Source organism: Antechinus flavipes, chromosome 2 (genome assembly GCF_016432865.1).
Source record: "Antechinus flavipes isolate AdamAnt ecotype Samford, QLD, Australia chromosome 2, AdamAnt_v2, whole genome shotgun sequence".
Classification (NCBI taxonomy): Eukaryota; Metazoa; Chordata; class Mammalia; order Dasyuromorphia; family Dasyuridae; genus Antechinus; species Antechinus flavipes.
Window position 1 is genome coordinate 618077685 of NC_067399.1, and position 18909 is coordinate 618096593.

The 18909-nt window shown below is 36.5% G+C and overlaps 1 protein-coding gene and 1 long non-coding RNA gene across 3 annotated transcripts in view; one reads left to right on the plus strand and one right to left on the minus strand.

Moving 5' to 3' along the window:
* Positions 1-18254, minus strand: part of C2H10orf71 (chromosome 2 C10orf71 homolog) — a 35901-nt gene extending 17647 nt beyond the window's left edge. Inside the window, 3 exon segments of the mRNA XM_051981882.1 lie at positions 15868-16195; positions 17943-18038; positions 18146-18254. The gene's annotated coding sequence lies outside the window, so the exon portion shown is untranslated.
* A 414-nt stretch (positions 18255-18668) lies between these two features.
* Positions 18669-18909, plus strand: part of LOC127551808 (uncharacterized) — a 127050-nt gene continuing 126809 nt past the window's right edge. Inside the window, exon 1 of one of the 2 annotated variants that reach the window (XR_007951174.1) lies at positions 18669-18851. This is a non-coding gene — a long non-coding RNA (uncharacterized LOC127551808). The remainder of the gene's footprint in view (positions 18852-18909) is intronic. The other variant, XR_007951173.1, reaches the window with a different exon arrangement.

The window sequence follows — 18909 nt, forward strand, 5'->3', positions numbered from 1 at the left end:
TGAGGACACACAGGAATAGAAAGAGCTTTGTGTTGTGGGGGGGTAGGTCTTCTGGGACAAAATGGGCAAGAAATCCAAGTATGCAGAGGTTGTCTTGTGCATTGGCAGAGAATACCAATGGAACACTATAGTCTTGGGCTGATGAAAATGATAAATGGCCTAAAAGGGCAGTGGAAAGACACATGATGAATGCAAATAGGTTGCCACATGTTACCAAGGATGACTCACACAGGAGAAACAGGACAAAAGAAGTTCTTGAGGACACATAGGAATAGAAAGGGAGATTGGCCAACTATGTAGCAAGACAGACAACAGCCAGACATCATCCTACTTTTGTACCACTAAGATATTAAAAGATTCAGAGGGATGACTCCCAGTTCATTGGGTAAATCTTCTCTGGAGTGTTTATGGGACAAAATGGGCAAAAATTCCAAGAATATAGAAATTGTGATCTGCATTGGCCGAGGCTACTAATGAGATCATTAGTTCATTAGAGTACTAAGTAAAATAAAAATAATTTGTATGTTAAATAAGGCAGTTAGGTGTCATGATGGACAAAAGACCTGATTTAAAATCCTGCCTCAGACACTTATTAGCTGTGTGATTCTGGGGGACTTTGATTCTCTCAGTTTCTGTTTCTTCATTTATAAAAATGGGGATGATTATATCTAGCTTGTGGAGTTGTTATGAGAATCAAATTATAAAATAGATTTAAGATGCTTTGCAAGCCTTAGAGTGCTTTATCAATGTTAGCTATTGTTATTATAGCCTTAGTATAGGAGAGAAAATACTAGGTTTGGAAATGAAATATGTTCAATTTATCCTGTGTATCTCTTCCTGGTGCACAGTTGTTTGTATGTCATGTCTCTCATTTGACTGTGAGCTCCTAAGAAGCGGGGACCATCTTTTCTTTTTTTTGTGATCCCAGCACTTAGCACAGGGCCTGATATAAGTTTGTTTAGTCGTTTTCAGTCATGTGTGACTATTTATATCGCCCATTTGGGATTTTTCTGGCAAAGATACTAGGGTGTTTTGCCATTTCCTTCTTCAGCTCATTTTACAGAAAAGGAAACTGAGGCAAATGTGGGTAAATGTCTTACCCAAGCTCACAGTCTGTGAGTATCTGAGGCAAGATTTAAATTCAGGTCTTCTTGATTCTAGATCCAGCATTCTATGTATTGCATCAACAAGCTGTCTGGCATACAGTAGGTATTTAATAAGTGCTGATTGGCTTATTGACTGAATATAAATTATCCATTTATTTAGCCTGTCTCTGACTCACTTTTCTCATCTGTAAAATGAGGAAGTTGAATTATATATTGACTTCTATGTTGACTTTCAATTCTATATCTGTATTCTATACCTTAAAATCTCTAACATTTTCTTTCCACAGTCATGGTGGATCTTTTACTCTTTCAAAGTAATTCTTCCCATAGCAAATTCTTCTGCTGTCACAGTGAATGGGGATAATGACCTTGGGAGACAACATTTTCATGTATCTATAAGCTCCACACAAACAAGCATACTTCACAGCCAGCTATGATTATATTTGTACCCTTCAGGGTATCAGTTCCAACATAAGAAATCAGGCTGTTGGTGCTAGTGCTGCTCTTGGTAATAATAATAGCTAATATTTATATCATATTTTATGGTTTGCAAAGTGCTTTACAAATATTGTCTCATATTATCCTCCATTTTACAAATGAAGAAACTGAGTCAGAAGATACAATGACTTGCATAGAATCACATGGCTAGTGTTTGAAGTCAGTCTTACTGTCTCTGGGTACAGTAGCTGTCTGGTTCAGAATGTTTTCTGCTGCATTTCCTTTGCCATGAAAACCACAACATATTGCCTGTGATAGTGAAAAATCAAGTCAGTGTATTTCTTGTTTAAGTTAAGTCCCAGTTTAGGGTTTCTAGTGTCCAAATTTCAAAAAATTTGAGCCCAGTCATAAGCTAAACAGAAATAAGTCAAGCCCCCTTAGTAGGAAGAATCTGAAAATTCATTGTTTATCTGGTAGGAAGTTGACTGAAATCTCCAATACTGTGAGAATCTGGGGACGCCTATGAACAAAGCCTCAAAAAGCTTGGAAGAAGGAAGGTTTGGGTTTTCAATGATCCCAGTTCAGTTCTCAAAGGTCTAGAGCTAGTCCAGCACCCTCATTTATCAGGTAAGAAAATGACATCCAAGAACATATTGCAAACATCAGAATCAGAATTTTAACTCCTTCCAGAGCCTGCCCTCCTTTGTTGTACTGAGGTAAGATTCAGGCTCAGAAATTTAGTATTATATTGAAGGATAAGGGACAGTAATTTATCCAGAAAATAAAGGAAAAACTCTTCTTTTGAGTAAGTGAATCATGACTCCCATATTTTCATCTCCTAACAGAATAGTCAGATATATAGCAAAAGTAGCAAGAGATCCATCTTCCTTGTCAGCAAGGGAAATTTCACTCCCCAAACTTCAATATTAGAATTCATGCCTCCTAAAAAGTATGGTAGGTAAGGAAGAGGACTGTCAATGGAGGCAGGAAGACTGGAGTTCAAATTCTGCCATTGTTACCTGCTAGTTATCTTACAAGCTTTCCAGCGCAGCTCTCTAAGATTATAAGGTATAGGTTTGTTCATGGGATCATAGATTTAGGACTGGGAAGGATATTCAAGGCTTTCGAGTCAAACTCTCTTATTTTATAAATGAGGTAATAGAAACTCAGAATGGTAAAGTGATTTACCTAGGACATACCTGTAAGTATGTTTGAGGTGGGATTTGAGTACTGATTTGAAGTCCAGTGCCCAAGCTCTCTATTACAGCATTATTCTTCTCACTGAATCATTCTTTAACTAAGAAAGCTTATATATCAGTGGTTCTTCACATTAATGAGATCACAAATTCAGATTTTAAAAATCACAAATAAGAAAAGGGGTCATTTACTATGACCCATCTTTCTCTAATTCTTTGCCCTCCATACCCACAGGATGCCACAGGGACTGGATTTGGGATCTGAGTTTGACAAAGTTTCTTCCTTGTGGTTTTAACCAAATAACTCTTTTAATTGAACATCTTTCCTCCTCAGTTAAATGAAAACATAAAGAAGAGTCTTTACCAGATGAGGTGACAATTTTTTTAAAGTCATGACCAGAGGGCATTATCTTTTTTTTTTAATTGTCAGAGGGCATTATTACATTAGAATTGATCTCATTATCTTTTTCCAGAGTAGATTCTGAGTGTGAGGGCAATTGACCATTTAACTATCCTACCACATTATATTATATAATTTCTAGACATAGATTCCAATTTGATACCATGTTTTCCTCACATTCTGGATGGGCATTCCTTGAAGAAGAATCCAATCCAAATATGACAGTTGTGTAAATTAAGATGTGGAGATCAGTTATCCAATTCAGTCCATGATTATATATCTCTTTCTTTCAGTGCTTAATTTTCCAGGCCAAATACATGTTGGGTCCAGTGAGTTAGATGGGATTCCAGCCTTGCATTCACCACTGATTGTTATGGAATCTTGGACCAAATCCTCAGCATCTTTGTGCTTCCTTTTTTCTTGCCTTTGAAATGAATTTATGCATTGGCCATCTTTCCCATAAAGACCAGAGTACAGAGTAATGAGCTGAACTAGAAAATAACTTTATGCATCTTAAATGAAAGGTGATAAGAAAACCTGAAGTGAAGATTCCTGCATAACTAAAAAAGTTTATGTTATGTGGTGTTTATTAAGGGAAGATTGGCATTTTGGATTCATATGTATCTCTTTATGTCCTTGGTATATTCTTAGAAAGTTGCATAAATCAAAATTTTGTAAATGGGATCATATTTTAATTTCTTAGCCAAGGTTATAGAAGACTGTGCTCAGCCCTCTCCCTGCCATACTGTGTATGTATTTTATATATGTCTAAATTTATATACACATATTATCTTTTCCTCTAGAATACAAGCTCCCTAAGAGCAGGGACTATTTCCATTTTTTCTTTGTATACCAAGTGTCTAGCACGGTGCCTAGGACATAATATGGGTTTAATAAATGTTTGTTAATTGATTGTTTCTCATGTGAAGCTAGCTATTTTTTAAGGGAACCTACAAAGAATAATTTTGTAAGATAAAAATGACAACTTGCTATTTCAAAAGTTTAGATTTTTATATAGAATTCAATTTAATTTGGATTTTCTTAAAGCAAAATATAAAAAAAAAAGTATGGCTCCTTAATGTCAAAAGTACTGAAAAGGGCAATAGATTTAGTTAGAGCATTATTGTCAAAATCTTACTTAGGTACCATCTGTATGACTTTGGAAAAGTTCCTCATTTGTTAAATGAGAATTTTAGAATAGATTATCTCTAAGATCTCCTTAGATCTAGATCCCATTATGAATAATTGATTTAGTGAATAGAATTTAGGAACTTAAGGCAGGCAGGTGGTACAGTGGTTAGAGTACTGGACTTATGTTCAAATTCAGCCTCAGACACTTATTAATTATGACACTGGGAAAGTACTTAACCTCTGTCTGCCTCAGTTCCCTCATCGTCAAAATAGGGATTATATTAACAATTTTCTCCTAGGGTTGATGTTAGGATCAAATGAATTAAAATATTGCAAATCTTAAAGTATTATACATATATTCCTAGGATCATGAATTTATATAATTTATATGCATATGTATATGTTTATGCTGTTATAATAATTAAAACTTGAGCTTTGTCTCCTTTATAATCTCATGGAATCAACTGGATTCCTAAGTTTTAATTTCTGCTGCAATAAGTATTTATTAATCATTGTGTGCAAAGCCTTGAGAACACAATAGTTTCATTTGAAACAATCAAAGTGGACTGAATCAACCATAGGAATTAAACAATTTTTGGGTGATCAATCAACTAACAACCATCCTATATGACCACAAAAGACCAAACTTTTCCCCAAGTATTGGGTAATAGAGGAATTAGGTAACTGATGAGAGGAAGCTGTCAGTCTTGCACATAAAGGGCTATATTCCATTCTGTAAGTCCTCTCTAAATGAACAGGTGAATAACTCTTTTTCTTGTAGGGATTTCATTGTGCCCAAACCTGGGCAAACTGTCAAGTTGTCCTTATGAGTGATGTCATTGTAATAGTATTCTCCCAGGCCAGTCATTCTTCTTTGAGATTCAGGATGGTTGCACTGATTCCTGACTATAATTCAACATGGCATGTGTCAGTGACACTGTATAGGGCAAGAGTATCTGATCACCTCTCCGGAGCCAAATGAGGACATGTTCTTAAACTTGTGACAGATTATTTCTCCTCAGTCTCTCTTGTTTCATTTTGGGACCCAGGAAGACTTCGTGGCATCCAGTGTGCAACCCCCCCAAATTTAGATTAAACATTATGAAGAGGTATGTGTATACATTTCTGGAAACAGGAGAAATAATTGCTGGTTCCTGCTTTAGCAGAAAGGGAGTCAGATATCTGGCCAAGATAGATAAGAGTCAAATATCCCAATAAGAGACAGAAATTATTTTAAGAAAACAAAAAGGTGATGCCATTTGCTTGAACACAAATAGAACAGCTAATAATAGCTAATAATGATATTCACATGGCATTTTGGGGTTTTCAAAGTGCTTTATAAATATTATCTCATATGATCCTCACAACAACCCTGGGAGAAAGGTGCCATCCTTATTCCCATTTTACAAATGAAAAAACTGAAACTCAGGATAGTTAAATGCCTTCTCCATGGTCATATAACTAGTAAGTGTTTGAAGCAGTATTTGAACTCAGGTTTTCCAGAATTAAGATCTAGCACTCTATTTACTAGTCCAGGCTGCCTTTCCCATAATAACAGATGACCTCAGAGAACCAATATAAACTGCCTGAACATTCCTTTGGGACATGGTTGACAAAATGATTTCCCAAAGGCACAAGAGATTGCCTCATGGGACAATTTGTACCAGAGTACAAAGGATAGTCCTCAACCCTGATCACAATCCTATGCAACATTCAGGAGGAAATTCTGAGTGTGAATGAAATTGGCCCTCCAATTGTAATGTATCAAATTACATTATATGATTTCAAGACTGGTTTCTATGCTCAAATTTTGTGGATCCAGTATTGCTTACCCATTCATTCTTTCCGAGACAAGGAGTGATATTTTTCTGTACAAAAAGGTGTGTTTCTTAAAGTATTAAACTGTCCTTTCCTAGATCTTTGGAACCCAGGAGCTGACCTGTAGCTAAATTAGGATATCTTGTGCAATGTACTTTCATAGTCCCCAAAGGAGATGTTTCTAGGACAGAACTATTCAACTCTTAGTCACTGTGATTCTATCACATGTAGAGAGGAGCCTTTTCCTTTTCATATGTTTAGGTGGTCATTAGGTGCTGGTTTATTCTCTATTTTATCCCATTAGCCACAGCTTTGGTTATAGATATCAGTTTGTTGAAGTGATGAAGGCTTAGAGAAATGAAGAAGGGAAGAGATCCTGGGGTGGGGGATAGTTAGGTTTTGCCTTTTGCTTTGTTATGTTTGCCCTACAAATGTTGCTCTTCATCTAAGATGGCCTTTGCACATAATCTGAACTTGATACATTAGCACTAATATTATATAGGAATGTAGTATATATACTACACTACAGTATATACTATATAAAATATATTAATAATTGTATCCTTATTACCATGTGATTTGTCATTTCTTAAGCCAGATCCTTAATTTCTATCTTCATGTCATAAAGGCTATATATAGTGTTTTGACAGAATGAATGTGACTTCTTAAGTTGCCCAACTTATAACCAGGAAGGAACATAGACATTAGAGAATCTGGCTCAATATTGATGGCAGATCTATACTATACCTTTCCTCCTAAGAGCTCAAACTTCCAAGATAATAGATGCATTCCCATACAGTGCTTACCACATACTTATCAATATGCACTGCTTATCACAATACTTAGCATCTGCTTATCAATATACCTTGCTAATGTATCCTCTGACTTCTTATAGAGAAGGACACTGGAATTAGTACTTGGTATATATATACTTACTAGAAGTGACAAGTATATATTATATATATACATATACATATATCACATATGTGTATATATAATATATACATATAATATATACTTGTCACTTCTAGTAAGTCAATAAGACTGTAGCAGAAACAGTATAAAGCACAAGGACCCAGACTAAATTAACTGGAGTCAAGCATTTCCAAACATGTCATATAACATGTCTTTTCCTCTCCTGTCTTCAGAGAGCCAGTTCTCCAAATAGAGCAGGATGTGAACTCCACTGCTTGCCAACAAAGAGGAGTCTGGTAGAAAATTGTTTTTAGTTTGGGCGTGCTATTGAGAAAAACAATTGTGAGGGAAATTAATGGTAGTAATTCAGTTCTTTAGATGGCCACCCATTTGTACCTCCCTATTTCCTGCCAAAGCTTGCTTATGGGGCTTAGCATGAAGCCTTGCACATAAAAGATACCAAATATTCTTTTGTTGAATGAATAAAGATTATAGATCAGCTGGTGAACATCTAAGGTTTCTTCTGCCTCTAATATTCTGTGTTTATGGTTTGTAGACATTGGAGAAATAATTGAAATCTCTCTCCTACCTATTGTCCTTTGTGTTCATTCAGAATTATAGAAAAGTCATAAATTTAGAAATTCACGAGATTGTCTTGGTGGCGGATCATGGATGGAGTATGTTAGGTTAAGTCCAAAATAAGACACAACTATAATAATTCCACCATACAGGAGGTCTTGGGAGGAAGCTAGGAAGAATTGCTAACTATAGCTGAACCAAGCTGAAAATAGCATTTTTTTATTGACTTGAAAATTTCACTCTTGTACCTGGCTTTGCTCTTCACCTATGTCTGAGGCACAAAAATTAGTCTGAGTTGAGGACTAATTTCTGGAAAGAGAAATTATTTATTTATCCAGCAAGCATTTATCTAATCATCTGCTACTCACAAAGCATTTTATATTGCTCTAGGGAGACAGAACAAAATGACATCAAGGTATCAGGGTAAACATGTAGACACGAGTAAATACGAAAAAATGAAAATAGCAACTGGGGAACCCTGGGTGCTGAGGGGATCAGGAAGGGCCTGATGTAGAAAGTGACTTTTGGGTTGAGACTGGAAGGAAGCTAAAGATTCTAGGAGGTAAAGGAGAAAAATAAAAGGACCAGAATGAAGCATATGAGAAGTAGAATACTGAATATTAAACCTAGAAAGATTGGGTAAAGCCAGATTATTAATGGAAATGAGGAGGTGCTTTCCTGATATGTTATACAACACAACAACAATACAATAACAATACAACACAATCACAAACCTAATCTTCTGTTAGGGAGCAGAATTGCAAATAATGTTCACTTCCCCCAATTAAATTACAACAAATAAATAGATAGTGAAAGGAAGAAACTAAAAAAGATAACTTTTCTCCTCTCTGTTGACTCAGTTAAAGGGACAGAAGATTTGAGTGTGAGGATTATAAGAATGAAAATGACTGAACAAACTGCAAACTAGGACTGCAAATACAGTATAGCATTTCTTGCACGCTGTCATGGTGCTTCCTAACATATTTGTTGAATCAAATGTTTGCATTGGGACTGTATCTAATATTTAATTGTGTGAAAAACAACAACAGACAGATATTCATATAAGATTTTGTTGTTCAGTGGCGCCTAACTATTTGTGATCCCATTTGTGGTTTCCCTGGCAAAAATACTGGAGTCATTTGCCATCTCCTTCCGCAGCTCATTTTACAGATGAGGCAAATAGGATTAAGTGACTTGTTCAGGGTCACCTAGCTAGTAAGTGAATGAAGCTGAATTTGAATTCATGAATATGAATTTTCCTGACTCCAGATCTAATGTTCTATATACTGCACTACCTATCTACCTTTATATGAGTTTTATGAAATTATTTAGACAGATGGTTCTCAGAAAAGTTCTATGCTATCAGTCCCCAATTATCATTCATCTCTTATAGATGAGGAGCTAAAGAAGGTGATTCTGACGTTCCTTAGCTGGTAAGGGTCTATATGAGTTTTTAATCTTCTTGACCCCAAGCCCAATCCTCCATAGGTATACAAGGTATAAACCATAACCTTCTACTGTGTAGAACATTTAAGTACACTCTATAATGTGATGCCTGAGCAGCAGCAATCACATCAGCACATAACTTTCCTTAGGGAAAGGGCTTTTACTATTGAGGCAGCATAAATCTCATATTCCCAGTTTTCATCTCAGATCCTTACTCTTCAGAAGCATATCTAGATTAATAAGCTTTCAAAATCAACATAATTTATGTAAAATTTTTAAAAAATTAAAGCATTTACTGCTGTTATTATATTTGTCTTCATAACTACCCCATGAGGTATTATTTTGTTCATTTTACAGATGAGGATACTGAAGTCCAGGGATTTTAAGTACCTTTCCCAGGGTCACATAGATAAGGAAGAGGAGGGTGAAAGAATAAGCATTTATTAAGTACCTTATGTTCCAGTCACTGTGCTAAGTGCATTACCTCAATTGCTCTTTAACCCTTACAGGTATGTGTTATTATCATATGTGTGTGTGTGTGTGTGTGTGTGTGTGTAACATATATATATATTATATTTGAGGATACTGAGTAGAAATTACTCCATCTCCGTCTCTCACTCCAATACCTAGCTCCATGCTAATTACTATGCTCAGTAGGTGCATGAAATATTTGTCTTTTATGAATTGAGAGTGTAATGAGGTCTTTCCTAAGATTTTCATTCTAATTTTAGGGGAGTTGAAAAGTGCTCTTTTCATCCTTCCATTCCTCCCATTTCCCAGATCAAAAGAGAGAAATTTGCTTGAAAGAAAGAAACAAAAAATACTAGAGAGGAAATTAATTTAATCTGTTTATCCTGCCTGCACTTAGAGCTTTTTCCTTGAACAGCCAGTAATGAAGTTCCTTAAATGTGTCTTTTTTCTTTGCGTTGTTTATAATGATATCTAAGCCTCATCTGGGTTTTGATACTGCCCTATGCTTTAGAACGATCCCAGGGGCTTCTGCCCAGCAGTTTCTTCAGGCAAAAGCTGAGGAGCAGGGTAGATTGAATTGCAACTTGTCACTTCTAGTAAGTCAATAAGACTGTAGCAGGTGACCCCTCCCTTAGCCAGAAAAGGGGAAAGAAGGCTACATATGGTGGTCAACTGGGGCCAGCGTCAGGGGTAAGATTTGACATGGTCATGTGTAAATGAAGATTTTTCTGTTCCAAATTGCTCTTTTTGCTGCTTGTGAAAAGTAAGACTGGTGTTTTAACTACAAAATAAACATAAAAGTGGGGATTGCTTTATTTGCTTGTATATGAAACAAGAAACAGAATCCAAATATTTAAGTCCAATTTGTCTTTGTAAAAACATTAAGCTGAAAAATATTGTCTGCTATGAAAGATTAGAGAATAAGGTTGATGACTTTATGCAACTCTTCCTCACTTAAATCCAGTTCATGCACAAGTCAAGAATTCACCCCATGATGCCATTGATCCTCTTCAAAACAAAGGACAAATAACAACATTACTTTTTTAGAAAGGATTTCATGTTTCCCTCCTCATTATATTTCCTTAGGCTATTATAATCTCCTCAGTTACAGAGAATCATTGTACATCTGAAACATGGAGGATACAAACCATCTTTGTGCCTTAGTTATGCTAAAGGGAGTTCAATGTAGTGGAAAGAATCCTGGATTTATTGTCATGAAGACTTGAATTTATATTCTACCTACAATTTTTATAACTATGCATAAGTCCCTTAACCTCTCTGAGCCTCAGTTTCCACACCTATAAAGTAGGGATAATAATCCCTATTTCAAGTGAGATAATATATTTATTAATAGTAAGTCCTGTCTCAAAGAGCTTACAGTCTGGATGAGAAAATTATTATTACTATTAACAATGACAATAACTAGCATTTATATAGCACTTTGAACTTTGCAAAGTACTTTACAAATATTATTATATTTGATCCTTACAACAATTGTGGGAAGGTAGGTGCTATTATTATTTCTGTTTTAGGGTCACACAGGTATTAAGTATCTGAGATTGGATTGAACTCAGGACTTTCTGATTCCAAGTCCTATTGTCTATCCAATCAGCGTGGTATGGGTGCTATGTTACCTAGAAGCCTAAATATACAAATATGTAAAGACATACATTGGAAAAATAAGCAACAAAACCAGACAGAATATAATAAATGCCAAAATGAGCACCACAGACAGGCAATAAGAGTAAGATGCTTAAAGGAAGGCAGGGTAGAGAGTGATCACCAGGAATAAGAAATGGTACTTACAGGATATTTTCAAAGAGTCTCCTGTTGACCAAGAAGAAAATATGGGGTGAATGAACTCATCGTAGTGGTTCTACACATGCAGCATATCCTCAGAGGTACATATCCCAGCAAACATTTGGAATGACCAAGTATGGCAGGCAACATGAAATGATGGAAAGCACCATTGGCTTTGGGATCAAAAGACTTGGATTCAAATCTTCATTCTTCCACTTATTAAACTTGTGATAGTAGACATGCCATTCACTCTCTTTGTGCCTCAGTTTCTTCTTTTGTAAGGCAAGAACTCTGGACCAGATGGAGTTCAGTGAAGTGTCTAGAATTCTGGGCTCAGAATTAGAAAGGCTTGATTTCAAGTCCCACCTACAACACTTATTACGTATTTAACCCGAGCAAGTCACTTCACTTTTCAAAGCCTCAGTTTTCTCATCTGTAACACTATAAAATGTAGTTATTATTATAATTTTAATTTTTTTCTCTTGAAGATTCCTTTAGGCTCTCAGATCCTTACTTTGGGTGTTGAGGTAAAATGTGATATTTAAAATCACTGAAGGAATTAGTGAAAAAAAAAGTTAGTGACTTCAAATATTTTCTCTATTCTTGAATTCTCCCATTTCACCTACCTACCTGTTTAAGTCTTCTGAACCCTAACCAGTTCCCCTGCTTCCTTTGAAGAGAAAAGTTTTTGGGAGCTGGGAGAGCTTTTTATTTCTGTCTGTGCAATCAGTGCTTGGGACAGTGTCTCTCATACATAGTGTCACTTAATACATTATGTTAAATTGGTTTCATTAGGGTTAAATTGAATCATGGATGGAGAGAGGACTTAATTCTTTTAAGTAAATTTACCATTTCAGTCAAGGGAATCAAAGAAATATAAGGAGAAGAGAATAGTTTTGCACTTTTGATTTCCTATTCCCATAAATTTGACCTACAAAGATCTCAGTGAAGATTTTGTTGGTGTTAAGACTGATTGGTCATAAACATAACAGACAAGTGAATGACTCACTGGAATAGAGAAGCAAAATGCAGCTCACAGACAAACAGAAGCAGGTCTTATAGAAAGGAACTACAGTGGTCATGAAGTGACAGATCTTCATCAGAAGTGACAGATCTGAAATCAAAGTTGGTGTAAGACAATTGCTATTGATGCAGAAAGAAGTTTGGGCACTTTGCATTGTTCACTTACAATGGATTAGATTACCTCAGCTCTAGACCCATGGTTTTACTCTGGTATTCCTTCTACACCATAAATATTATTCCACACTCTAAATGAATTATTGTTTACAAATCAGTATGGCATAGGGTATGGAATCACTGGCCTTAGAATCAGTTAGTCCCAACTTTGAGGACTTGATATTACATCAAGTCCAGCTTCTTGAATTTACAGATAAAAAGGCTGAAATCTGGAAAGATTAAGTAATTTTTGAAGTCACTCTTAAATTTTAATCCAACTCTTTTGGCTCCCCAAGTCAGTCTTTTCTACTATTTTATAGGGAAGCTGACCTGAAGCCCTGCCTTCATCTCTTTCTGACTGTATAGCATCAGGAAAGTAACTTCATCTCTCTGGTCCCAAGTTTCTGCACCTGTACAATGAAGGGTTGTATCAGGTAAGCCTTAGGATTCCTTCCTATACTAACTTTCTTTGATTCTCTGTTGCCCATGAGGCAACGCAGGGACTCAGTTTCAATATCTGAAAGGTTAATGTGAATGATGATCACCAGCTGTTGCCTACATCCATGGAGGAGAGGAACTAGGCTTAAAATAAACTATAAGGGATTTTCATAAGATATAAAGGAAAATATCCTGACTTAGCCCTAAAAAAGTATTCTAAAGCCTTCTTACCTCTCTGAAAGAACAGTTCAGCTGAAAGACAGCATGAGATAATTGGAGAAATAGGGAAAACTTAGCAATAGGCAATCTGGGGCCAAATTAAGGGTACCTTAATATTTCAGTCTTTATCTGTCAAATAGGGATATTAATACATGTCCTGCCCATCTTACAGTGTTTTAGGGGGGAAGTACTTTGTAAGCCTTAAATTAACTGTAAATATGAGAGATTATTATCTCTTTTTCTTCTTATTATTATTATTATTAACAGATTATTAACAGAAGCTGTTTGGAGTAATGGATAGAGTTGTCCTTGGGGCCAGTAATACCTGACTTTAAGAGATGCCTTGGATCCATATATCTGTGTGAGGTAACTCTCCAAAACCTTAAGTTATAAATGAATTGACAGTCTACACTGATTAAGGGATTTTTCATATCAGAACTTCTCCATACAAGTGAAGTCACAGATCTGGACCAAAAAATAAAATTAAAAAACATTACACATTGTTCAACAATGGGTTTGGAGATTTTTGAACTGGAAGATCTAGAGACCATCTAATTTATTCCCCCACTCCACAGATGACTTTATTCAAGGTCAATCCAGAAGGAAACACATATAGGAAAGCTGGGATTAGAATTTTTGTCTTCCAACTCTAAGGTCAGTGTTCTTTTTATTATACCATGGTGTTTCTTACCTCCAATCCATATTGGCTTTCATCTATCCATAGATACTAATAGCTTATTTGCTATTATCTTGAGTCCCTAGTAAATGGTCTGACTTAGAGAAGACATTTATAGGCACTTTGAATACCTGCATGACATTCTGAATCTGAGCAGCTGGTGGGTCAAATTCAGTGGACTTTAAAGTTTTTCAGCCAATTGTTATTTCAGCCAAATGTTATGCTTCCTTGATTCTGTAGGGAATTCTTATCAGCATTTGCATTAAGATAAGACAGAGGAGATAGAAAGAAAAAAAGAATGGATACATTCAGGGAAGGAGATTGCAAAATGGGCTAGCTAGAAGGTATTCCAAAATAAACATGACAGATAGAAGCAGGACTCACTGTAACAGAGGAGCCAGAATACAGCTGACAGGCAGACAGAGGCAGGACTCATAGTAAGGAGCTACTGTAGCCTCGAACTGGCAGATACTGCCATGCTGACTCTACAGATTCATTTGGTCGGCATCCAACATTAACCTCATAAAGCTTCTTCAGAGACTTTTCAAGCAAATTGAAGAGTTTCCTTTTTTTTCTCCTTCATCCTTAAATTTCAAGTTAAGGCTGTGAGATATGATACCTCTGAGCTTAAAGCCCATCTAAAAAAAATTATCTAACAAGTTGTTTTCCATTGCCTTCAAGGCAATGCTTCTGTCTGCCAGAAGGCAAGGAGAAAGGGTAAGTTGGAGAAGGAAGGTAATCAAGGAGACCAGACTTGGTCTGAAACCCATAAAAATGTCTATGGTGTCGGCATTACTGGACATCCTCCTAGGATTTTGGATTTATAAAAGCTATGCTTTTATGCCCAAGTTTAGATAACTGGCAAAGAAGAGAGAAAAAAGAAAAAAAAACATAATTAAGGGACATCTAGTACATCTGTCCAAGCAATAATCTTCAGAAAGGTAAGCCTGGTACTTCAAAAAGGGATTAAAGCTAATTATTCCAATTTAAGTTTATAGGTTTCTAATAAACTTTCCTTCTCTCTCTCTCTCTCTCTCTTCTCTCTCTCTCTCTCTCTCTCTCATTTTCTCTTTTCCCTCTTTTTCATCTAAGGTACAAGTAAAAGGCCATATGTTACAATGAATAGAGCAAGGGCAGACTTGGGTGTGAATCTTGCCTCTAACACATAATGACTGTGTGGCTCTAGGTAAGCCCTTAACCTCTCAGAGCTTTAGGTAAGTCTAAAGCTTCATAAGTTGCTGAAAAGCTACCAACTTTCATGGGTAAAGGAAATTCATTCAGCAGAAGAACCCCATGCAAAGGAAACCACAGGTTCAACAAACAAACAAACAAACAAAAAGTATCTGAGATGCAACAATTGTTACTTCTGATGAGCCTGTGGTTAAAGGCAAACTGTATCTATCACCTTATCATGTCCATAACCTCAGATGTGGAAATACATTTTATGATGGCAAGATTTTTCTAATAAAAGTCTTCATACCTACTCATACAAAGAGGTACTGTTTTGCTCAGCATTACCCTATCAATACAGCACCTATCTCTCAGCCCTCAGGAGCTTTACCAAATGACACAGCCAGCCTGATGCTTCAAACTGAAAAGGAGACCAGTCAACACACTGAGCAGATGGACCCTTTCAACACATAGTCCTTCCATGGGCATGCATGATTCATATATCCTGAGGCATCTGTTTGTCACATCCCTCACCCCAAAATACACACATACACACTTACTCATACACATATACTCACACACACACATTCACACACAAACACTCACACTCACACACACATTTACACACATACATACACACAACACTCACCCTCTACCTTCTTCCTGCTTCTGACACATACCAATTCACCTTGAGACAATCCCTCAGCCTTGATATACCTTACTTCTACACAGGAAATATAATTTCTTTTTGCCTTCCAAAAACCCTATATGGAAAAATTCTGAGGACGTGACATTTGGCACCAGCTCAGTGAACACTGGAGTTCTAAAAACTTGATTTTAATCAGAAAACCTTAACAAACCCCAAACCATGCTCCTTTCGCTACCTACCCTCCTTGATAAGATCAGCCACATGTTAAGCAAAAGGAGTTTGGTCGAGATCTGACGTTCAGCCCTCCATCTAGGCGGACTTTCCTTAAGGCTCTTTGCTCCACTCATGTAACATTGGGGCCGTTGAAATCAAATCCCAAGAGCCAATGAGGAAAACAGCTCAGACCTGGTTCACGGTTGAAGGTTTCAATTTCCAAGATTTCTGGCACACACGATTGGAATATGGCTATTTCAAGACGAGGGGCTTATCTTCCTTTGCAAGGATCTTCATGACTTCCTTATGACCAGGAGTAAAGAAGCAGAGAATTCAAACACATTTCACTGTGTCCTGGTGAAAAGACATTATAGTTGGCCATATTATTCTTTAGGGAACAACTTGATTTCTCTTTGGCCCTTCCTTTCTCTTCAATTATCTGGGCTCACCTCAAGTTTGCATTGTATTAAACTTGCACTGCTTATTATCAAGTGCAAAGTTTAGCACAGGGTTCCCTGGCTACGGTTCCAAACTCAGGCCTAAAGGAGACACTTTGCTTGCTAAAGGTTCCATTTAAAGAGGATGCTTAATTTCTATCATCCCCAAGGCCCAGAAGTAGAATCCCCTTTCTGACTCCTATCACCTAAGAGGTATCTATTTATAAATCATTCTGATAAGCAAAATCTAACTCTCCTTCATACTGTCAGCCCTACAAGGGTGTTTCTCACAGGAATAGTTTTTGTTCATGAGCTCATACAACCCTATGCCTTATAATGGTTCACTGGAGATTCCCTGATTCTATTGGACTAGAAACCATGGAGTTAGCTCAGTATCTCCTCACAATCAAAAGTTCCACCATATGTCCTGAGGTAGGCCTATCATACATAACTTGTATGTAAGTTCATACAACTTAAAAAAAAAAAAAAAAAAAGAAAAACATCTGAAACTTCCCTGTAGCTCTTTGGTATAATAATAGACCAATTTCATAGTGCTCTACTATCTTGTCATTGTTCTTTTGTTCTCTTCATTTTATGGAGCTGATCATTAAAAAAACAGGTTTGATTAATTGTATGTATTTATTTTTAATCGGAGTCCTGCCTATAATAATATTAAAAAACCAGAAAACTATTTTCATTAATGTAAGATTGTTTCTATATCACTCTAAGAACTCTTTTTTTCATTGTTTAAGAAATTTTTATTAAGCAAGAATTTTATAATTTAAATTATGATTCTTTGCTCAGCTATCAATTCCTGTTATCTAAACCAGTGGTTATATTCTGAGCTTTTCCACAATAAAGAGTTAAAAATTAAAGATAGGAATGCTTTAAATTTTTGTACTGTGTCAAGAGCTCTTTGTTCAGCATTTAATCCCCCTCCAACAGGGAAAAAAATGATAATTGCTGATTATCTGTAAAGAATACCAACAAGGAAATGTAGGTAGGGGAATCTCTCCCTGTGAAGATGACAGCACAGGGACAGACTGAAAAGGTTTTAGCAATGGAAACACATTCCCTGCTTTATGTTATTGGCTATAACTCACAAAAGATGATTTTGCTTATTATTATTTTGAGAAGATGATGGTAAATCATATGCTCAATAAAATGATAGCCCAGGAAACCATAGTATTTTCCCTCTTTAGCCTCAAGCTATGAGAGGCAGCCTGGTGTCATGGAAAGAACACTGTTTTAGAGCTCAGAAAACTGTTTCTTATCTTGTTTTACATTATTAGCAGATAAGTCACATAATCTCTTTTGGCCTCATTTGTACAATGAAGGGTTTAGACTAATTGATTTTTCAAGCCCCTTGCAGCTCTAAAATTCTATGATTATATTTCTGTGAGAAGTCAATTGGCATGTTTTGGCCAATTAAAATAACTGGCCACAATTTCAGAGGGGTCTAATGTACGCACCTTTGAGCAGATGCAAATACATACTGAGACACACAGCACCTATCAACACAAAATGCAGTTCTGCACACAATGTCCACTGCACACCGGATCACACTCAGACCTAAATAGTGTGCTCAGGCATTAGATTCATATCTGTCTCGTCAGCTTCCACACAGTGCCACTGAAAAAGTTCAGTCATTCTTCTTGCCTTACCTTGTAGGTTCCACATTTCCAATCAAGGTACAAATCAGGTCTTTGTTCCTTTCCCAGGATCCCAATAAGCTACCGGATTTCACAGCATCTCAGTCACTAGGATAGTAAAACACGGATCTCCTATTATTCAAGGATTCTGGGCTCCCCTCTATAACTCAGTTGCTTGAAAGTAAATCAAAGAAAAGTGAATTGAAAAGTCAAACCTTTGAATTCTCATGGATCTACCAAACTAGATGAAACAAGAAGCAAGCTAGAAATACAAAGTTACTAAAATATACTTAAATAGACAGTAAGCAAGAGGGAAACCAAATAGAGTTCTTGGTGGATAAGAAGCAAACAGTGCACACTGGAACAACCATTTGGTGTCAAGTAACAGACAGATTAAACAAACAGACTCATCAGCTATTTTTACATTCAGATCTGGCTGTGGCAATGGATAACTAGGGGGGTGAAAAATAAGGATGCCTGTTGAGCTGGCCGCTAACCCAGATTCAAAATTCAACCCAAAGCCATCCATGGAACTATGGAACTACCTCGATATAGAATGATATTTCAAGGTGATAAAGAAAAACATTTATTTAAGTCACCATCAAAAAGCAGATTAAGAATGTGCTCCAGGCGACCCATGATGGGGCTGTTGATGTGGAGATTCAGAAATAGCCTATTTCATCATCAACCCTGGACAAATGTATCCTGCATTCCTCGAGTAAGGAGGCCACTCTCTCCCGTCCTCTCAGAGCAAAATAACATGACTAGCTGTAGGGGAGGAGACAAGCCAGCAGGGTTAGGTTTCAGGTTGAGAATTTCAATAAGTTATGAAATAATAAGGGCGATATGTAATGAAGCAAGATAACTTTAAGTTTTAGAAGCACACATATAAACAAGGAAACCGTCTGGGAAACAGAAACAGTAAGTGAAACAACTATTCCAATTGCTGTTCTTTAAATAATTTCCTTGCATAGGACAA